At 41.1% G+C, this 23,892-nt stretch overlaps 1 long non-coding RNA gene across 2 annotated transcripts; it reads right to left on the reverse strand.

Moving 5' to 3' along the window:
- Positions 1-4,844: 4,844 nt before the first annotated feature.
- LOC120375145 lies at positions 4,845-21,499 on the reverse strand. Of its 2 annotated transcripts, XR_005586458.1 has the most exons (5): positions 21,420-21,499; positions 20,892-20,990; positions 19,598-19,763; positions 15,739-15,923; positions 4,845-6,158 (listed from the first exon to the last, which is right to left on the reverse strand). It is a non-coding gene; the product is annotated as an uncharacterized LOC120375145 (long non-coding RNA). The 2 variants fall into 2 exon arrangements; XR_005586457.1 differs by lacking the exon at positions 4,845-6,158 and having other exon boundaries at positions 15,619-15,923.
- Between the last annotated feature and the right edge of the window lie 2,393 nt (positions 21,500-23,892).

A 23,892-nucleotide genomic window follows, 5' to 3' on the forward strand; every position in this document is an offset into this window, starting at 1 on the left:
ATAGTTACTTATTACACATTCTCCCCTTGCAAATTTCCCACAGTCCCTCACAGTTCATTCAAAAGCCATAGTGCTGTCAATGGGAGCTTTTGCCTGACTGCAGCATTAATGGAAATTCTGCTTGTGGACTAAATGTACAATATGTAATAGTGATCCTAGACTAAAATTCTGCTCTTAGAGTGGTCCATCTGTACTTGAAAGTGCTACTTAAGGTTTCCTCGTCCTCCTTTTATCCTCAATCAAGTACATTTTGAAAACAAAACAAAACACTTGAAATGGCAGTTCTGGGGCTTCCTACTTGCTAAGCTCTTACTCCTTCAGATGCCTTTTTTATAAGCTAGCAACTTAAAAATGCTGGTTTGAAGCTTCCTTCACCCTTCACACATTTATCTTTAAAGCAATGCAAAGTAGAGCTATATAATTTTATGAATTAATTTGTTTTGTTTGCAGCTGGTTATCATCTTGCTCCGGAATATTCATGTTACATTTCAGAGAGCACTGTGCCATTTTCCAGATATTATCATTATGGCCTTTTAGTCAAGAATTACCACTACTATTACAGGAACTACAAGGAAATGCATTCCCACTCGTTGCTGTGATAAGATTCCCTCACATCCTCTGCCTTGCAATGGTTCCCTTAGTGTTCCACTTCTAGGATGGAGACACATTTGCAGCGATGATAACAATTTTCAAAAAGAAACTAATAAAATGTGCACATTTTTTTTAAGGATTGTGATTTCCCCCCAACAAAACTGTCACTGAAGCTAGTAACCACATTTAGTAGAAATGATTAGAGATGTGTGACAAATTTACAGGAAAATGCACAGCAAAACTGGAAACATTTTTCTTTTCATCAGCTATGTGAAAGGCAAAGGGGAGGGGGGAATCTTTTTTTCCTCCTTTCCTGTTCTGCCTGACGGACTACTTCAAATTTTAAGATATGGAAGTGTAACTACTGAATAATATTGCTGTTAAAGTATCAGCCAGTATTTTTAAATGGAGAAAACACATTGTCAATGATAATCAGATGTCAGTGGCCAATGCTTAGCTTCATTAATTACCAGGGCTGAGAAGTCTTGGCTTATAAACAGAAAACATGTTTTAAAAAAACCAAACCCACCACCACCACCAAGGAAACATAATCAAGGATTGGTAACAGATATTGTTGCATTTAGACCAATTTATATGTGAGAATTTGTATAAATATGAAGACTGGGTGGATAAAAACATAACAGGGGTAATGATGGGTCAGTCTTCAAATGTCTGCATGTTCTAAACATCCAAAAATTCAGCAGCTTATGCAGATATATCCGAAACATTCAGACAGAAACATTGTACAGCTTTTCAGTTATCTGCTGTATATCATAGGCTTATTACAAACTATTGCAAGGACAGGCCTTTGTCTTTCTGCTTCTGGTTCTTCCCAAAAATTGGAAATGCAAGTTGAACCAAAAATGGAAAATTCAACAGAAGTTTGGGTTTGGTTTGAGTTTTGGGGTGAAGGTACAAGTTGGTTATCATTTTACCCTAACCAGTTCATCCATCCTCAATACAAGTGGAAAGGCATGATAGTGCCTCTTGCACTAGTGTTCAACCTTTTGGCCCAACTGGTTATCCACTATTTGGGGTTGTTTCCATCAGGAGGAAAAATTGATTATATGAGTCAGGTATTTCTTTGGTGCAAAAGAATGCCTGCAAAGTCCTGTTTCTCTGAACACAGTTGAAAGAAACAGGAGACAGCAAGTACTGTGCCCCAAAGTAGCTTTTTCTGCTTGGCATCTTCCTACAACCTTGATCACCATTGTATCTCTTGTTTTCTTCTGGCTTTCTAGTTGTGCGCTCTCTCTCTCACTCACTTTGAAACCAGTCAATACCCCAGCCTCTGTGTTTGCAATCAGTCCCCAGGGAAATTCCTTGGCCCTCATGGTTTATCTTCTGCTCAGGCCTGGCAATGCTGTCTAGCGCCTTTGGCAGTGGCTTCTACTGTTTCAGCTAAACAAAGGGCCATTTAATCCTTCTATTTAGTCTGAATGATAGATGTTTCGTACCCTCATCAGCTTTAACCAGGCTGTGATTGATGGCAGCCATTAGCACCTTCCAACATAATAATACATTCAAATGGAACCACATTTAATAATAATCAACCAGATTCTGTCTTGCTATATGAACAAGTAACTCCCACAGTAACAGGACTTATGGGAAATCAAAATGAGCCATGTGTGTTCTTCCAGTCACTGCATATGACTGATGGATCCCGATTCTCAGTTGTGCCCACCTTCCAGTGGGTACAATTGAGAAAAGAAGTGAGAAAGGAAGAGATTGCAGCTCTGTAGACTTTCAGCCTGTTCTGTATCCCTGTCATAGACCAGAGTAGCCTTGGGGACTGCTCTACACTACATCACTGGCTGTAGCTATCAAAGATCTATGCACCAGCTTACCAGGGCATATCATGTGTCCTGCTCATACCTGACATGACACCAACATAAGCTCTATATTGGGGGTGCAAGATGGGTGGCATAGGAGTCATCTGTGCTGTCTCAATACACACAGTGGACTTCCTCATGCAGAATCCCATCAAGGAAGGTCTGGCTGCTTTCGCTCCTATTGTGCCATTGCAATGTCATAATGGGGGCAGAACAGGCCAGATAATTTGGCCCATGGTTTCTAATGTGGCATATTCAGATAGCTGGCCTCCTTTTTACAGGTGAAATTTCCAACTGCAAAACTTGCACCTCTATTTTTGTGCTTGCAGAAGCAAATTTTGGGTACAAACCATGCTTAATGTGTGCTGGGGCTTGCTGGGACTGAGCCCTGGTGCCTCTAGGCTTGGCAGCTCATAGATTCATCATCTCTGGGCTCCTGGCCAGCAGCCACTGCTCTCCAGCCACCCAGCTCTGAAGGCAGCACTGCCATCAGAAGCAGCACAGAAGTAAGGGTAGCAATATGCCATACCATTACTTCTGCCTTCAGAGCTGAGTACCTGGCCATCAGCTGCCGCTCGCTGGCCACCCAGCTTGAGCCCTGGCACCTCTTTCATTACAAATTAAGCACTGGGTACAAAGATGAATCAAATATACTTTCATGAGACAAAAATGAAAGGTGGAAATTGCACCCATAATAGGAAGGCTGCTGTTTTAAAATATACCCCAGTAAATAAACAGCTCACCATTTTTAAAAAGTCAGTATTTACCAACAGTTACTTGTCACGCTTCTCTGGAGTGGCTCACAACTGAAAGTGCCTACCTCAGGGCAGATTGTCAGAAAACAGGGAAGGCCTCCTAAGCTGGTGGGGTATTCTATAATTAGATTTCACCAAAACAGTAACAAATGTGAACACCTGGATCACTAAACCAGTCTTACCATGGAGTCACAGACAATCCCTTTAGACTCTCCAGCCTATCTTGCCACCCAGACAAACTGAACTTTGAGATGAAGGATTACTTACACCAAAAATCACACCACATCAGGTTGCTTCCAGGCCCAAGAGACCAGTCACTTGCCCCAGATCAGTTGGTACTCTAGACCTTACACCAAAGATCACACTGGTAGCCAGTTCTATAGTAAACTAATTAAAGATGTATACGCTAAGAAAAAGAGATGCGTGATTGAGAGGTTAAAGTAGGTAAAATATATGCACAGGTGAGTCACAGTTTGTAATTCCAAATGGTGGCAGTGATGTGATAAACTGCCAACTTCCCGAAAGTCTTTACAGGGTATCCAGATTGTGTCTGGGGATCTCTGCTTTGGATCTGGCACACTTCCCTGTAAGAGTCCAGATAGTCCATATACAAACGATCTTTCCTCGAATCCATATTTATAACTTCTTCCAACAGAAAACAGTTGACAGTGTCTCTACCCCAGGGGTAAGCAACCTATGGTACATGTGCCGAAGGTGGCACTCGAGCTGATTTTCAGTGGCACTCACACTTCCTGGGTCCTGGCCACCGGTCTGGGGCGGGCTCTGCATTTTAATTTAATTTTAAATGAAGCTTCTTAAACATTTAAAAAACCTTATTTACTTTACATACAACAATAGTTTAGTTATATATTATAGACTTATAGAAAGAGACTTTCTAAAAACGTTAAAATGTATTACTGGCACGCAAAACCTTAAATTAGAGTGAATAAACGAAGACTTGGCACACCACTTCTGAAAGGTTGCTGAGCTCTGCTCTACCCACATGGGATTTTCCTTTGATGATGGTGAGTGAGGAATGCACTTTGATTCTTTCAGCTGTGGTCATCATAAACAATGGCTATTTGCTTGGAAAGTAGCACTCTTCTGTTAAAGTCCTTCATTAGCACGCCACATGGCTTCTTTGATGGATTATTTAGTTGTTGGGGTATACAAAATGTAAATGTTTGCTGCTGCATAGTACCAGGATTCAGATAAGTGAAAACAATGCAAGTAATGTCCCATTAGTTTTATGAAGTCTAAACACCAAATTCACTCTTCTACCTTCAACAATCACTTTGAGCTATACTAACACACAAGTGAATTGGCCTGGATACACTCTGGCATGATACCCTCTTCTCAGGATAAGAAGGAAAAAACTCTGTATGGCATCTCTTAGTATATATTGACTTTTTAATGGCAAACACTATATGAAATTTAAAAAAAAACATGTTGAGATGAACAAAATTTGGGAAAGTATTTTTTAGACTGTGATGCAGTTGTTTTAAAGTTAGAAACAAGTAGATTTGTATCTAATGTATGCAATATAAAATCTGTACAGAGTTCGTAAAACATCGACTCTTTCTCAAGTGAGGTACATAATATATAGAAACAAAATTATCAGCAACACAATGTTTTTAAAAAAGGGACTCAGGTATGCAAAGGCCTCCAATCCAAAGTGAGTTTATTTTAAAATAATGTACGGAAATCATTTGAATCCCATTGTGCTGCTTAAATATAGGGAAAACGAAAGTGGCCAACTTGTAACCAAGTTCTTTGTGGGGCCCAGTACAGGTATTGTACAATTCAGGAAAGATTTTTTACAATGATAGATTGATGCTGGATACCAGACCTTCCTTCTTGTTGTACATACTTAGGCTGGGCTGCAGGAATGGTCCAACAGGAGTGGAAGCAAGAAATGGCCAAGTTGATAACCTTTAAAAGATGGAAAGACTGGAAGTGGTTTCTCTTATTTTTTATACTTTGAGACATATATGTAATAAAATCAAATATTGCACAGGCATGAGAAGTATGAAACCAGGTAAAGAACAAGTTGGTTATTCAGCATGAGATTAATATAAATTGCAAGGGTGATGTCAAATAAATCCATGACAATTGTAAAATGCACTGTTTTGTACCTTTTTCTGTATTAAGGCCCTGTCTTCTATCGTTAAATCTCCCTTTGAATTCAGATGGTAACCATTTAAACTGTATGCGATTTGAATAGCGATTTTGTCTTGCTCTGAGTTTGGAAATGTCTGGCACATTATGCCACCACAATCTAAACACTAATAATCTTGACTTCAGTGTGAATATAATCAGTCACTTATTTTGTACAGTCTTGTTCTTATAGGATTATGCCTCTAACTCAGCAATAGAAGTAACAATACATATGAGCAGAAGTGGTGAAATGAAAGAAAGGCAAAGGAAAAGAATATATTGGACAACTCTTGGATCTGCCTGGTATTGTTCCATATGGAATCTCCTTTTCTAAATAGTGGGCAGTTTTTATACAGTTCTGAAATATGGAGCAACATTATCAACCGAAATTTAGTAATATTTATCAAGCATTATTAAGCACAGTTGGCAATTAGGGTCTGATAGGTTTATGACCAGTTGTCAGCCATGCTATGGAGACTGGCAAGTATCAATAGTGTGGGTGCTGTACTATTGGCTGCACTATCACCTTCTGCCACCGGGGGTCTCAGGTCATGTTGCAACTTCACAAACCCCACTTGAGACCTGATCCAAAGCCCACTGGTATCAAGGAGAGAGTTTCCATTGAATTCTGTACGCTTCGGATCAGGCCCTTGAATGCCCTACTCAAAGTTCAGAAAGCAAAGGCCAGTCACAGAGTAGGGAATAGGCCTCTGTGGGGCTGATTCAGGTTAGCCCTCTTATCCCAGAGGCAGCATGTGGGGCTTCTTGCATGTTTTCCCAGCTGTATCCTCTTCTTCAGGCCCAGGAAGAGGTAGGGAGATTTCTGTGGGGAAAGAAGTCGGGTTGAATCAGGAGTTAAGATAATGAAAGAGCAGAGTATTATGGGCAATTTAGCCCATGCTCTCAGTAACTGGACTGGTGGAATGTGGGAACCACTTGCTTACTGCTCCTACACCCATGTGACTCGAACTCTGGAAGGTTCAGCCATCTCTTGATGCACTAGATATACAATATTATATCAGCTATTGTGAGGTATCTGTCCAAGATTTTAAAGCCTGTGTGAGGAAGTAGAGGGGCTGTTTAGAAAGTGGAAGGGGACTGCAGCTGGTGGCTGCTGTATGTTTAAGATTGGAATTAGAAAGAAACAGCTTGTCTAGAGGTTAGAATGAGGGAGTGGGTGTCAGGGTTCCTGTATTCTGTTCACGATTCTATCACTGATGCTGTGATGTTGGCATCTCTTTGACTCAGTTTCCATACCTGAAAAATAGGGATAATCTCATATTTCACATGGGTGTTCTGTTTATCAATTAATGTGTTTTAAAATGTGTTTTAAAACCTTGGATGAAAGATGCTCTGCAGTGCAAAATATTACAGCATTATTTTTATTCATGACTTGAGTTAGGTTTTAGTTAGTTGCATGTCTTTGTATACCGTGTATTAGGTTTTATAGCAGTGTCTGTGTTCTCTGGGCACCGAGGCAGAGATTTTCATTTTAATGGTACATAATTCAAATGCTGGATCAAATTCACCTCCTCCACACTTCTAACTGCATTATTAATAATAATGTGGTTGATTGCTGATGCTATATATTTGTTTTCTAAAGAGCTAGTTAAGAAGCTGGGTGTGATAGTAGGGCATGGTATGTTTCTCTTTTGTTCTTACAAGGCTCCTGCCTGTAGCACACAACTTGGCACTGCCCATATTCTCTCTTCACTGCTACAGGGCAAAGTGTGCAGACATTTTCAATTTACTAGATCATTCACAAGTTACCTCCAACCCAACCTTGTCATTGCAATTCATCACACTTACTATGTATGCTTTTATATGCTGTATCTCACTGAAGTCTCATCACGCCAGGCCAGTGCCACAGAGAACTTGAGTATAGTTTAAAAGGTAACACCATAAGAGAGAAAAATAATGGCCACTAGATGCCCTGTTTCCACAAACCCTGCAGCTTTTCTGATTTCAACCAAAGCTGAGTTAGATGAACTGCTATCCTCTTTCCTGCTCTTGCTGCTACTCAGATAAAAGGAGCTGCAGGGCCTTAAGGGGTCAGCTCCTGGCTGGGACCAGAAGAAGGGAGGAAGGGTGCTACTCTCAGGCCAGAGGGGCTTGACTGGGTGCATTTACTGGACCTGGGAAAGTGGGTACCTGAGAACTATAATCATAAGGAAATGAGTGAAGGTAAAGGACCAGGACCAGGGAAAACAGCAGCAACAAATTAGGTGGGATGGTACATGGCTGCTGTTTGTAGGGTCAGTGGGCTGGAACCTGGAGTAGTAGGCAGACCTGGGTTCCCTACAGGACATTGGTGAAGTGGCCCAAGCCAGGAGAATAGGACAAGATGCCTTTAAAGGCCTGAGTGAAGGACTAGATTTAAATGGTGCAGAGATGGTGCTGAAGACACTGGTGGGGTAGACAGTTTGATGAATTCTGTGGTATCTCAGAAGGGGTTTGTATTGACTGGGTAATTTGACTGGAAGGCTGAGCCCCCAAAGACCTGCCTTGCGAGGTTGGCAGCCAACAGGGGATTCCAGAGGCAGGAAAAAGAGTGCAGTACCACACCCAGCCTCTAGGAGGCACTCAGGAAGTAAGTACCCTCCATCACAAGGAGAGACAATGGATTGTTTTGTTTATATGAAAAAATTTGGGGGAACCTTCCCCTTGAACCCCAGGCACCTTCTGGCTAACTGTGCAGAACAGGTAGGATAGTCTCCCCCGCCCCACAAAAAAAAAAAAAAAAAAAAAAAGCATAGTACTAGGGTCTTAGAAGATTAGAGTTCAATTTCCAGCTTTGCCATAGACTCGTGTGTGACCTTAGACTACTTGTTTTAGGCCTGATTATCCTCTCTCTCCCACTAGAGAAAATTCAGAGTATCTCCTCTGAAATCCATGGATTTACACTGGTTTTACATTGGTGTAAGCAGGGTGAGACTGCTCTTAATCCCTCTGTTCCTCAGCTGGAAAATAGAGATCATAATATTTCTTTTCTCCTACCCATTATCTGTCTTGCCTTCACATATTATAAATTCTTTGGGACAGAAATTCTTTTAGTGTGTGTCAGGGTTCCTTCCCCACTTTGAACTCTGGAATACAGATGTGGGGACCTGCATGAAAGACCCCCTAAGCTTATTTTTACCAGCTTAGGTTAAAAACTTTTCCCAAGGCACAAATTCCAGCTTGCCTTGAACAGTATGCTTCCACCACCAAGTGATTTAGACAAAGAATCAGGGAAAGGACCACTTGGAGTCCTATTCCCCCCGTCAAAATTTTCCCCCAAGCCCTGCACCCCCCTTTCCTGGGGAAGGCTTGAGAATAATATTCTCACCAATTGGTACAGGTGAACACAGACCCAAACCGTTGGATCTTAAGAACAATGAAAAAACAATTGAGTTCTTAAAATAAGAATTTTAATTAAAGAAAAGGTAAGAGAATCATCTCTGTAAAATCAGGATGGTAAGTACTTTACAGAATAACAAAAGATTCAAAAACACAGAGGAATTCCCCTCTAGGCAAAACTTTAAAGTTACAAAAAGAGGGATAAACCTCCCTATTAGCACAGGGAAAATCCACAAGCTAAAACATAAGGTAATCTAACGCATTTCTTTGCTATTACTTACTATTTCTGCAAGACTAGATGCTTAGTTCAGATATGGCGTAGGGAGATGTATTTTCCCTGCCCTGTTTCCTTATTGACTCCGGAGACGCAGACAAAAAACTTTCAAGTCTGTGGGGGAAGGTATCTTCTCCTCTTATGGGTCCTTCTGGGTGGCACCTGACCAAGTTATCTGAGCTTCTTAACCCTTTACAGGTACAAGAGAATTAACCCTTCACAGGGAAAAGAGGGGTTTTATGCTACCCTTAGCTGTATGTTTATGACAGTGTGTATGCATATATATATATATATATATGCGCTTAACGTAATAGCATGGGCCGCTATGCTCTAACATTGACTCCCAAGTGCCAGATGTCTATTTATAGAGATTTCTATAAGGCCACTCACCATAGTATCTGAATGCCCTCTAAGACTAAGGACAGACCACTCACTTCTTTCTCCTATGTTGTTTTTCTTTAGGTAGCATGGATGTTAATCAGAGCTGTATATAACCTTCACAAAGAAACACACACAGCCACGAGAAATGCGCAGGCGTCATTACAGATCATAACTGTGGGCAGGTTTGCAAATGTTGTGACTAATTTGGTTGCACCTGGCCTGAGCTTCAGGCAAGTCTGGGCCAAGTTACAATTCCAAGATAAAGTCACAACTCCCCTTGTCTTCCTTTTAATTTCCCCTCCCTTTTCTTCCTCCTTTGCCCTGCTCTGCAGGTCAGCAAAGATTTTCATCTCCCTAGATTGTGTTTTTGTTGATGCTGAGTATTAAAATGATATTGAGAGGAAGAAGCTGATAAAACAAACACGGAACACAGGCATTACAGAAGTTCTGGGGACAAGAACTTTCCTGACTTGTAGGGAGAGAAGGGAGTTTGGAGGGGATGACTTTCATTAACTTCCCTGAGCAGAATTCAGAAAAAAGGAGGGACAGGATTCTAGTATTTTTCCCTCTCTGCAGTGTCCTTTGCACATATTCTTTGCTTTTTCTAATATTTCTTCCTTCTCATTCATGTGGATTTTGAAGTTTTCAGCTGAAGGAAAGAATAAGTGGAGGCAACATTTTTATTGCTGGCAAACACTACAGGAGCCAACAGAAAATACATATCACCGTATTCACAGTGTAGTGAATGAAAAATACCCATAGAATGATTATGCAAATCTCTGAACTCTAGCTAATAACTGGTGCCTGAGAGTCATCTACGGGGATTCACATACTGTCTATTGTAAAAGAACCACCAGTGATTATACAAATCGAGTACCAGAATCAATCAAAATGCAGGGGTGTGCATAACTTTGAAAAAAGTTTTCTCTTACAAGTCAGTTACTGTCCCAACATTCTGATTGGCTGAGAAAATTCCCTTTCAGAGCAAATCAGGGAAAAGCTTCTTAAAAGTGAAATCTGATGGACTATGGAATAGACTCACCAGATTAGTAGTTGAAACTCCCTCCTTACAGATGTTTAACATTACAGTAGACTAGATAAAGTGCTGTTAAATGTATAACAAAAAACAACATTTCAGAGGCAGAGAGATGACATATTAGCCAATAGGCCTCTATTCTATGATAATCACAGTGACTGGATATGGATAACTCTCTCTCAGTGCAGTATCTATGTGTGTTGCCTCCATTAATCTGACAGTAGCAAGTCTAAAATGTGACATCTGTATGTCAGATCTGAGCAGCTGCATGTATGTGAGGGCTGAGCTATGTGCAGAATATGCCACTTGCCAGGTGCTTCGTTTAGTGTAGGGAGGGCAATCCACCATGTAACTAAGAAGTACATTTCTCTTCTTCTTGCTAGTCTCCTTTCATCTCCCCTCCCTTTTTATGCACAAGATTAAATAGATACTGGCAATTGCATAGCTTTTGATACAGGCTCACCTATTATCAGGAGGGAAGTGAATCCTAATGTACGTGCACACAGGAACTGGTCCAACAGTACTTTATTGGCAGAGCTGCAGCAGACCTGTATCACACTGTGTAACAGCTTGGGCACTGCTGATTACACAGATACATACTGCTATATCAGCTATGCTGGGGCTCTGTCTTGGATACAATTGCATGATGGCACTTTTACCACATCTCACCATAGTGCGAGGAAGGGCAATAATTCGTGTGAGCCAGAACCCATTGAAATTAATAGGAGTCTTTCCACTGACTTCAGTGGGCTTTGGATCGGCACTTTATAATCCCCAACAAGTGGGGAGGTATGAATTTTGCTAGCTACTTTTGCTTTAACACATTAAGATGAATTCGTTTTGATAGTGGAAATTTATATGTCTCGTTAAAAAAGGAAGGGGTGTGTCTAACTAGACCTTCCTTGCTCCTTATGTTAACTGCTGAGCAGTGGATCACAAACAGGGGTCTACATCTACACTTTCTTTCTTAAAGTGTGGCTGGGCCTCTGTTGCTTCATTTCCACTCCCACCTGACATTCCAAGTTTATTTCACATTTGTTACAGAGAAGAATGTTACAATAATGAGATTAGGACTGAACCTTTCATTGGCGCCTCTCAAGTTTCTATTACACGAGTCTCCAACTCTAGGCATGTCTTGTATATTTTGTTGTTCAAACACATTTTCTGCAAATAGACCCTGCTCCCCTCTCCCCTGCTGAAAAAACAAAGAATTGAAAAATGACACCATTGATGTAAATGGGACCTTTCACATGAGTATGAAAAGTAGGATATAGTTCCAGATATTATTCTGAAGATGCATTTTTTGTATGACTTGGTCAACAATTGACAGAAAGGAAAGGTTAAATAGTAATGAGAAACTACTGTAATTTCACTTTTGAGGACTTGTGCTGTAAGTGATTACATGCATGGTTGAAAACTGTATGCTGGCTCTGTAAATATTGATTGACCTACCTGTATATTTTCAATAAGAAGTACTGTCTACTATTTCCAAGAGGAAAGCAAAATCTGCAGTTTTAGGCTATATACAAATGATAAAAGCAAAGACATCAAAGCATGCAGCCTTTCAACTCAATTAGAACAAAAGTTTGGTTGCTGTTTTAAACATTTATGGCTAACTAACTGTGACACCATCTCAGCTCTGAAAATTAGATGATTTTCAGTTGACTTTTGATCTGACTGACAGTTTCTTATACAGTTCAGTGTTGGTTTGTAAGACACCACTCCACATTGGAATACACATGTGACTAATTAGAAACTGTTTATGGACTATACATATACATTTAACATACAAGAGTAAAACCTTTTTTGCTAGGATCATGTTTGTAATGAAAGAGCATTAATTAAAAAGTGCTTGACCTAATTTTTTTTCTCTCTCTAATCTATTGTGTGTCTTTATGTGCATATAATATAAACAAAAAAGGAACCATACAGAAAAAAATTATTTTAGTGCTCACAATAAAAATGTGAAGAATGTAGCTGCAGAGAATGATTTTAGTGACTTCTGTAGTAGTAGTAAAGGATGAAGATGATGCAAGTCAAACAATATATCTTAGAACATGTTTACAGTTTACACACCTCTTAGCGAGGGATTTTATTCTTGTTGCATTTGCACCAAGAGGCTACAAATGAAACTAAAGAATATACATTTATTTAGATCATTTCATCTACCTTTATCATAAGGATTCTTGAAGGTACAGGTGATACTACAGCTTCTATACCACCAAACACAAGTGGGGGTTGCAAAGAGTCTGCAAAGGGAAGTGCTGAGATGAATCAGAGTATAACAACATTTTCTTGATAAAATAATGCTTCTGTGTCACAGAAAACGAAACTGTCAGCATTCCTTTGTAGGCCTCTCTTAGGCTTAAGAAAGGGTCCTTGACAGTTTCAGCACTGCCTTTAAATATCTTATTGAAATGTAGATTAAGACTGTACATCTTATAATAGTTGGAAAGCCTTTTTCATTTTAAGTCTCGTAGAAAAGCAAGTATAAAGTAAGTATTAACTTTAGCTGTTATATTTTAGCATTTTTCTCAGATTGATCCATCCTAGACCTAATATTTAGATGTATTTAAAGGGACAGTAGATTACCTGACTGTACACTAGTACAGTATTATGCATTCCTAGGATTCATTGTAAAGTAAGATTGGCTGTATCTTTTATAGTGCCATCTTCATATAGTTTACAAAGACACCGGCACACTGGAAGTGCTGTCTTTAAGGATGCTTCAGTATTTCTGTTTAATGTTATTACAGTTAAAGTTTAGAGTAATATTAACTGTATTTAGATGTAACAACTCACTCTCTGATGAAATTTGGTATATAAGATCTGAATCCAGGGCAGAGCTTTTTTTCATCCACCAAATTTCCAAAGGGTTGTGTGGTTGTTTTGAGTTAGAGGATTGAACAATAGTGCGCAAATCAGCCAGTTCTTTTAATATGCTGATATTGAATATTGTTTAGTGTAAGTAGCTGTTCTAAGTCAAGATTTCTCCTCTGCCTCCATTCAGTATGTTAACCTTTTGTCAACTTTATTCGAGATATAAATCCAAGATTTTCAGAGTGACTGGCGAGTTTGTGAGCCTTATTCTCTGGGAGCTCAATGCGGGACTTCTTTTAAACGAGAGGGGGTGATCTCATTTTGAGTGATCATTTTGAAAGTCCTGAGTCACTCTTCCTCTGTAACTCAAGCTCTTTAAGGTGTCCCAAGTTAAACACCCCCAAATTGAGACACCAATAATCACTAATCACTTTTGACAGCCATAGATATAGGTCTGAGATAAAACAGGCAAATGTGTAATGTACTGAATAAACCACCCAGAACTCTTGACTTAAAACAGCAACCTGTACTAAAGAAGATATGTTGCATGAGTCAGAAAAAACACAGTATGACTTTCAGATAACAGCTTGAGTTGCATGGCTCGTAGTGAGAAAAGAAACGACTTTTAACTTGTAAACTGAACAAACTTGATATGGAGCTTATTGAGAGCCAATAAAAATGCTGTTTACATACTGTCACTTTTCAAAATGTGTCCCTGCTTTAAACAAGAAATAAGCACCAGAACTGTGGTAGCTTTAACGACAGTGAGGAAGATTCATACTGACTGAATGTATATAAATAAATATTTGAATGTAGATAAGAAAATATTGGCTCCATCTCACATGAGATGGGAACAAGATAGCAAAAGAAAGTGATTCATGAATGGAAAAAAATATAGGATGAGGTATGCAATTACTCCAGTCAAAAGAATATTAAAATACTACATGGGATTTTTTCCAGCTCCTATGATAGCAGTTAAGAGCACAAATAGTCAACATATAAATGGAGACATCACAAGGAGGATAGTGGTCTGCTGGGCTTGAAACTGTACTTTTCCTTTGCTTTTGAATATTAGATTGGATTTAAACATAAGACCTTGAGTTATGCATATTTGGGCTCAAAATCAGTGGTGGTCTGACAATGAAAAGAAGAAATGTTTTGCTGGCATATTCAGTGGCCAAGTTAATAATCCTTAAAAGATGGAAAGACTGGAAGGAATCTTTCTCTTGAATGAGAGATTTTTTTCCAGAACATTTGGGGTATAAATTGGCATATTAAGGAAAAAATCAGTAGCTAGTTTAAAAACTGCAATGCACTTTTTGAAAAGGTGAAATCCATACCAGACATACTATATGAATTCTACTTTGGATTTCTTGTTTCTCTGTTCCTCCCTTTGTGACTGGATTCTTCTACACCAATGTTCTGTTTGTGTGATAGTTTCCAGAGTAATGTATTTGGTAATCTACTAGAAAAGTTTCATTTGGGAAGCTCGGAAAAATAAGGCACTAGTGGTTTTTTTCGTGTATTTGGGAACTTAAATATAGCCTTTTTTTTTTAAACAGGCTGTTTATAGTGAAGACAAGATCTTTATGCTATTTAAAAAAAACTAAATGACTGAAGCATTAGTATGTAATTAGCTTCAAATAACATTCAAGAGCATGATCTTACAAACACCTCATCATGGAAATAAGCAGTGTTTGGTAGTAGGCGTTTGCAGGCTTTATAGGAACCCTTTCTTCTGCTTCTACGCGTGGGTCAAAGTTTTCATTTTAAATGGTGTAAAACTGGAATGACTCCAATTAAATCAGTGGAATTGCTCTAGAACTACATTCAGGTAAATGCCTCCCTGAATCATGCTTTAAGTTTCGGATTCAAATAAAACTGAAAACTCAAAATGAAACTCAGTTAGAAATGCAGTGTTTCATTTGGTTTCCTGCCAAAACCATGAAAATAATTGAATTTCCCATGGTTTTGATGCAAAACCATAGATCAGCCCAAGTTCACTTAAAACTCAGCCCAGAGGTTACTAACAGCTGGACCCAGGGAGTGCTCAACAGACACAGGAACTTTAGCAATTTTTTTGACACAATGTGAGCTGAGATTTGCATTTATTACAACAGAAAACCAGGCAAGATCTGTATGGCTTTGGATTCTGTAACAAAAGTTTCACCCGCTCTCACTGTAACTAATAACTCCCTTTCGATTCTGATGATTTATGCTATGAATGTGTATTAAAAAGAGTAATATACTGAACTTGGCTGGAAATATTTCATACCAGTGCCCAGAGAAAGAAGGCATTAAAGCATTATATCATCACACTTTTTAAGGGACAGATGATGTCCTATTTAGTAAAAGAGAGCCTTTGACCTACTAATCTGTAACTTCCAAATTCATTTTGGTTGGGTCTGTTTTCTTTAGAGTGACACTGTCAAGAATTTTATTTTACCTAATTTTAAATAGCTGTTCTCTGGTGAGGAAGATTTCCCTGCGACACCACCACACATTCCTCCTTATGTGTATTCCAGTCTGGGGATGTGCATGTGCGTCATGTACCTGGAATCAGAGAATTCTTGGAAGCACTGTCTGTTGGTTCACGCATGCGTCCTGGCCTTCCTTATGCTTTTCAGTGAAGGCATAAAGGGTGGAGCAGACTGACCACCTTTCCAATTTCTTCTTACTGTCACATGGCCTGTATCAGACCCTCCAGTGTCTGGAGCTTTCCTTTGATTTTCTTCCATCTGAAAATATTTCAAAGTTTGCCTTAAAGCTTCTTGCATATAGTTCTTTATAGTTAGTAAAGGGAGCTTTTTCTTATATAGGCCCCTATAAACCCCTCCCCCCCACCCCCTGTCCTGATTTTTCACACTTGCCCTCTGGTCACCCTACCTTCCCTACTCATGCCCCATTATGGGTATTGGACTATATCCAGAAATCCAGGCTTCAAAAACTGTGTCCTGCTCCCATTCATTCTTGGTCAGCGATAACCACCAGCGCTGTTTGTGCTGTCTTACGGAGACACACAATGCGGCTAGGTGTAACATCTGCTGCTCTTTCCCTAGCAGTACCATGAGAAGAGGGAAATACATACTGGAATACACATATGGACCTTAGAAAACACCTCATGTAGAAGGCCATCAGGCCACAATCAAACCCAGTCTGAAGCACCCACCCTGTACATCAGCCTGAATCGAAATATACCTCATGGCGGAAGGCATGCTCCAACTCTGTTTGGGGGTATCTCTGGGTACAGATTCCCCTTAATTGGTCTCATTGGGAAGGCAGAGACTACTCACACAAGCATCTGACACAACTCCACCTACATTGAACATATCTGCTTGTTCAACGCCTAAAGATTTAGGACAGGGGTAGGCAACCTATGGCACGCGTGCCGAAAGTGGCACACGAGCTGATTTTCAGCGGCACTCACATTGCCTGGGTCCTGGCCACCGGTCCAGGGGGCTCTGCATTTTAATTTAATTTTAAATGAAGCTTCTTAAACATTTAAAAAAACCTTAATTACTTTATATACAATAGTTTAGTTATATATTATAGACTTGTAGAAAGAGACCTTCTAAAAACCTTAAAATGTATTACTGGCATGCAAAACCTTAAATTAGAGTGAATAAATGAAGACTCGGCACCCCACTTCTGAAAGGTTGCTGACCCCTGATTTAGGGCATGCTAAGTCCCAGGGCCATGACTCTAAAGTCCACAAACCCAGAGCTCTACCGGTATTGGGCCCTGTACCAGCAACACCCTCTTCACCGGTACCATCCAAATGAAAATGTCAGGATCAGTCAATTCTGGCACAGTCGTACTGTCATTATTTCCCACTCTGGCCACACACAGAGTCCCTCCTCCTACACTCATCAGCATGAACAGATCAGACCCCTCACATTCCAGGGAAGTCAGACTTGTACTGCACCAGAAGATGTCTTTGCTTTTCCCAAGTCTCAGTTTTCCACATCATCAGGACCTTCTCTCACTACGGAGGTGGTGACTCCCCCAGGGAATGTTACCTTTGATAGAAGCCCTATGTCCTCTTTCATCTGCCAGCTGTGCCTTTCCTCCATCAGTACCACTGTTGGATCTGGACCCTTTCTTCTCTTTCTAGGGAGAATCCAATCCTCTAGAGGAGCTTCCATCTGCTCCTCTGAGAAGTTTTAGAGCAGCCTGGTACCAACCTCTACCTCAGTATTTGCTTTGGGACCATTGATACCCTGTGCCTTGAGGACCCACCTAACTTCCTCCTAAACCAATGGGTTGGGGAATATGTGACCTGTATGCCCGATATAGAGAGCCCATGCATTCTGCCAGGAAATTGCTCCACCCTTGTCCTGTAAGGGAACAGTAAGAGCCTTCTCCTGACTCCATGGAAGAAGAGGCATACACATCAGTTCCGTTGATTCCACCGGTACTGACAAGATTGTCATCATCTTCTCTGGATGAAGCAATCACACTGGCATCTCTGTCCCCTCTGGATGACCGTAAACTCCTTCAACATTTATGGCAAAGGGTGGTAGAGGAACTCCACATCTCCCTAGAGGAGGTTCATGACCCTCAACACAAACTCCTGGATATCCTATAAATCACCAGATCCAGCTGAATAGCACTTCCAGTTAATAAAGCTATTCTGGAACCTACTAAAGCACTCTGGTATGCATCAGCCACATGTGCTGCTACCCCAAAGAGGGCAAAGAAATGTTGTTTAGTTCCAGCTAAAGGAGCAGAATTTCATTTTAACCACCCTGCACCAAACTCTCTGGTCATCCAGGCTGCCACAGAGAAATCTAGACAACATCATAAATCACTTCTGACAAGAAGGCTAAGCATCTTGAGTTGTGGGAAGAAAGGTCTTCACATCTACTAGCCTTCAGTTTTGTATAGGGAACAGTCAAGGGCTGTTGGCTAAGTACAACTATCTCAGCTATTCCAAATTCACAGATTTTTGTGGACAAGCTACCACAGCAGGGCAGAGGTCACTTCCAGGCTGTTACTGAAGAGAGCAAACGGCTGGCCAGAACCACACTTCAGTCATCAGTTGATGCAGTAGACACATCTAGGTTGATGGGACTGGATATTGTGATGCACCATGAGTCATGGTTGCATGCTTCAGGGTTTTCTAGGGAGGTTTGAAACACCGTGGAGGACTTCACCTTTGATGAAACCTGTGTTTTTTGTTTTTGTTTTTTTTTCAATGAAAATACACCTGCCCCCAAAAGGAAGTATCATAGCCAGTTTTACAAACCTAGACTGGCATCTCACCAGTTTGATCACCAGTGGTCTTTATGACCTTTCTTGTGAGAGACAGAGTACAGAAGTCTCATTTCCCTGCTCCTCCAACTTTTACATAATCTCAATCCCATCCCCTGTTGAAAAGATATTTTTGATGGGCATTCAATTCCTACAAGCCATTTATGTCACTACTGTTCAATTCCCCACATTACTTTCAGGGGATATTTAGCACCATAGTGGTATAATAGTGGACAAGTGGGTATTAGATATCATCTATTCTGGCTATGCAATCAAGTTTTATTTCCCTCCTCCAAAACCCGCTTCTGCTTTACTCCTCCAAAATCCCAGTCCCTCTTCAGGTACCATTTTCACAAGGGGTTTCTCAGGCAGAAGCAATAGAGCAACTACCCCTTCAACACCAGGAAATGTTTTTACTCTATGTACTTCCTAGTGCCCAAGAAGACAGGTGGTTGAAAACCTATCCTCGATCTCTGCAATCTCAACCACTTTATTCACACACAGAGATTTTGCATTGTCACTCTAGCATCAATAATCCCATCTCTGGAAAAAAAGCCATTTGGTTTACAGCTCTTGATAATGAAGGATGCTTACACATGGATATTTAGCCAGCCCAGAGGTGTTTTCTCAGATTCACCACTTTCATTACAGGGTGCTCTCATTCGGCCTCCCCTCTGCCCCTAGGGTCGTCACCAAGGTCTTTCTGGTAGTAGTAGCAGCTCATTGATTGGCTTCTTGTTGCCAAGACATCTCAAGAAGCCTATAAGTCAACTTCATTGATGAGTCAACCGCTTTCTTCCCTAGGACTTAGTGTGAACTTGGAAAAGTCTGACCTCACTCTGACACAGACTAGTGACTATTCTCAGCAACAGCTTAACTACAGGTTTTGAACCATGAGCAACCTAATATAGATTGGGTTGCACATAACCTGAAGCTCTAGTCAGAACTTGCCTTTCCTTCCTGGGGCACATAGCTTCATGCACTTTGTTACACCATTTGTGAGACACCACCTTGGTTTCCTGCAGACAGGTTCCAGACAGTGTATTCACCAACCAAACACAGCATGAATACCATGGTAAGAATTTCTTCCAGAGTAGCATCTTCTCAATGGTGATCCTTCCGCCACATTAAAGTATATGTGAGTGCCCCTTCTGACTACCTTTGCCACACAAGATGATCCTCACTGATGCCTCTCTCTTAGGCTGGGGAGCCCACATGGATAATCATATGGCACAGGGCACTTGAACACCTCAAGATGCACACCAATCTTCCGGAACTCCAAGCAGGCAGAGAAGCTCACAAGGTTCATTCAACGCTTTCTGTTGCTGAGGGGAGAGAGATGGTATTGTGGATAAGAAACGGGAGGGGGGGGATCAAATCACCAGTGGCTTACTTTCCAGAAACTCATACTGTATTGGCTGACATTTTGCCATTGATCACGAGTGAAAATTGCACAATTCAGCAGCTCTGCTCAAAGGAAAACCCCCAAGTGGGATCCGTTTGCCTCACAAACAAACAAGATATGCAACTCACATGGCTTCAGAGGACGTCTTGGACAACATTCTCAGGAAAATGCTCTCCTTCTCCCCTGGTCAGACCATCTGAACTATGCCTTTCCTCCCTTACCGCTCCTGCCTTGGGTCTTAAGGAATATTCATTAGGACAGGGCACAAGTCATCCTCATTGTCCCCAATTAGCCCAGACAGTTTTGGTGCCCAAATCTCCTAGGACTGTCATTTTGGATTCCAATCAGCATCGTATCCTTTCCTTATCTCTTGACCCCAAGAGAAGGGCAAGATCAGACATCCCAAACCTGAAGCACTTCATGTCATGGCTTATTTTTTGGATGGGCATCAACATTAGGGCATTCTTGCTCTGAAGTCATACAAACTATCCTTAATTGCAGAAATTGCTCCACTAGGAAGTGCTATTCAGCCAAGTGGCACATTTCCATCTGGGCATAGCAGAAACATCTATCTCCTGAGTCAGCAGATAGAGGATAGTCCCCTCATTTTTGGACTTTCTCACAAAACATCTGGACTTTTCCTCAGTTTTATACAAATCCACCTGGAAGTAATTTAGTGTGCGCCATCCATCATCAGATGGCTATTCAATTTTCACTCACCCATTGAGTAGCAGATTCTTAAAGGGCCTAATCAGAACTTTCCAGTCAGTAAAGAAGCCTACTCCTCATTGGGACTTAAATTATTTACTTTTGGCACTCACCAAGCCTCCCCTGGAACACATAGCTAGTGGTTCAATGTCTCACTTAGCAAGGAAAATGGCATTTCTTGTGGTCATCGCCTTAGTCTGGAGGGTGGATAAGCTGGGAAACCTACTGGCAGATCCATCATACACTATATTCCATAAGGACAAAGTCTCTTTATGACTACATCCAAAATTTACCCCCAAAGTAGTTTTAGTGTTTCACATAAACCAGTCAATCCTCTTACCTGCATGTGTGGTGTCTGGGTTTTTTTCCCCAAAAACTGCATGCATCTGATGAGAGGAGACTTCACTCCCTCAGTGTATGATGTACTCTGTCCTTCTACCTGCAAAAGACAAAAATAATTAGAAAATCACCTAGATTATGTCTTGCCACAGCAGAACAAGTCCGAGGTCAAGCTATATCCTACCAGAGGATTTCTAAGTGGCTCTCAGGCTGTTACCAGTTGTTGTATCTTCCTCCAGCTCATGGTGTGAGGGCTCATTCTACAAGAGCACAAGCCACTTCAGTGGCATCATTTCATGAAGTATCCTTACTTGTCATTTGCAAGGCAGCTACATGGAGTTCCATCCATATGTTCACAAGACATTATGCTTTAGATGCCTCGAGCCACTGAGGCATCCTTTGGGAAAGCAGTTCTCCAACTGGCTCTGCTGTTTGCATTCTTGCATGCTCCTTCTACTTGATTACTGCTTGTAAGTCACTTACAGTGGAATACAAACAGGGACCTACACTCGAAGAGGAAGCTACTTACCTTATAATTGGAGGTTCTTTGAGATGTGTGGTCCCTATGTGCATTCCATGAACCCTCCTTCTTCTCTGCTTTGGATATTTACTGGATTTGCACTAGAAAAGGAACTGGAGAGGTGGTCAGTCCGGTCTGCCTTTATGCCATTTCTTGAAAGCACAAGGAAGACAAGGGTGCATGCATGGACCAACAGACACTGCTTGCAAGAATTCTTAGACTTTAGGTCATGGAAGCCTGGATATGGCTTTCATGATACAGATAGGGACTTACTGGGATTTTCAAAGTGCCTAAACATGTTAGGTGCCTAACTCCAATTTAAATCAATGGGAGTTAGACAGACAGCCATCTTATGTAGGTACTTTTGAAAATTTTACACACAATCTGTAATAGTAGCCTTCTTAGAATAGCACTTTGCAATGCTATAGCACTTTCTCTCAGACGATCTCAAAGCACTTGTATATTGGTGAATTTGAAATAGTGTTTTCACCCCTATTTTATAGACTGGAAACTGAGGTGTAGAGGGATTAATGGCCTGATTTTTCACAACATCAGAAACCCAGGACATTGTAGAAAAATTAATACGCAATCTCATGTTTAACTTTGCACAGTTACCATGGTTGCAGTTTTGCTAACTGTCCTGACTTCATAGTAAGTAATGTGATTGTGGCCCCTGCTGAGGCAGTCTCCGAATGCCTGACCAGAGATGGTGTAGACTTCACATGATTCCCAAAAGCTCTGGTTGGTTGCCTTTCCCAGTTCCCAGCCTCTTGTGAAAGAACAGCTAATTACAGCTGCTGCAGGAAGGGGAACCAGAACTCTCTTCACCTCTCCTTAGGGACCAATAGAATTCTGTAGGTAGGGGAGGAGGAGACAGGGAACAACCGATACAATTTTCACAGGAAGGAAGGAAGGAGGGAGCAGAATGAGCCGAGGAGCAGTGCTCCTCTGTTCCTCCTTCCTCCCTTTCCCTATATCCTGAAAAATGAGGATTGGAAAGGCAGAGAAGAGGGCTCCTTCTGGAGCTGATCCCATCCTCAGAGGGATGTACATGAAGATTCACTGGAGCAGCCTCCTCCCCAGGCCTGGTCAAGGAGGATGAAGAACCTCCACAGCTGCAGGAGGAACAGAAGTGGGAATGGGAGTAAGGGGTAGATGTGAACCTGGGGGAAGGCAGAAATGATGTGGGACTGGGGCAGATGTAGAGGCTGGGAGCACAAAATTAATTCATGTGATTATTTTGAGAGATGCAGAATTTACATGGGTCTGTGGAGGAGGCATAAATTGATTGGTTGAGGCCAGGCAGGGGTGGCACACAGCATTAATTAATTGGAATTCCTAGGTCTGTGAAGAACCTGTAAGCTCTCTGAATCATCAGGCAGCACTTTGTGCAAATTACTGTAATTTGACCTCAGTTGGGTCTTCTAGCAAAAACTCCTGCAGCGGGGCCACAATCATGTTGCTTACGTTATCTATGTGAGGATTGGCAGTACTGTAATTGTCACCCAAAATGGAGGTGGGCAGTGGAAGCTTAAAAATGAGAAGGCAGATTAAAAACACTTATCTTTGTGCCCAAAATCATAAGATTTAAAAAAAAAAAAAAAAACCTCATGATTTTGATTTGAATGTGCAATTGTGACTATTACTTGGATGTTTTTGCCAACAGCTCTAGGCTTCTGTAAATCAGGTCTTCTGTAGCTTGCTCAAAACTATACTGGAGGCCTGTGGCAGGAGTTCCTCCCCCCACCTTTCTTATCCACAATACCATCTCTCTCCCCTCACCAACAAAAAGTGTTGAATGAACCTTGAAGGCTTAGATTTCCCATGATGATACTGGCTGACATTGGGAGGTACTGTGGCGTGGTCCCACTGCAGCATGAGTTCCAGGAGTCTTACATCTGCTGAGGCACAATGCCTTCCAAAGCACTGGGCAGGACAGGGGAACAGGGTGCTACATGATTGTTTTAGGGGGAGAATCCCTTGCACTACAGTGGGCCATAAAAAGTGTGGCCTTGACAGTGCCTCTGTGAGGCTAGTTCTTCTTGCCTTTTATTGATATGGCATAGCAGCCGGGCTAGTTTCTGAAAAACTGGTTCCAAGGCTAACTTAATAATTTGGCAAGAAAAGGCCAGCTTCTTTTACTCACATTGAATACCATCCTACTCTATGAGTAGTCCAGTTTACTTCAAAGAGATCAGTTGCAGAGCAGAGGACTACTCACAATGAGTAAAGATAGGAGAATCTGGTCCAAACACTAGAGAGCAAGCAATAGGTACCAGGTCATTGTATAAAATTAAGGTCAAGGTGACAGGTCCTCAGCAAATGTATATCTGGCCTAGAATGTCGGCAAATAATATGTGGTTTAGTAAAGCCGTCGTATATGCTGTTCAATGACTACACAGCTCCAGAAATACTTGGAAATATAGTTAACATTAATATTGAACCAAATATGGGAAGATTGTATCAGCAATTTCAGTGTTTA

The sequence above is a fragment of the Mauremys reevesii genome, linkage group 11 (genome assembly GCF_016161935.1).
Source record: "Mauremys reevesii isolate NIE-2019 linkage group 11, ASM1616193v1, whole genome shotgun sequence".
NCBI lineage: Eukaryota > Metazoa > Chordata > Testudines > Geoemydidae > Mauremys > Mauremys reevesii.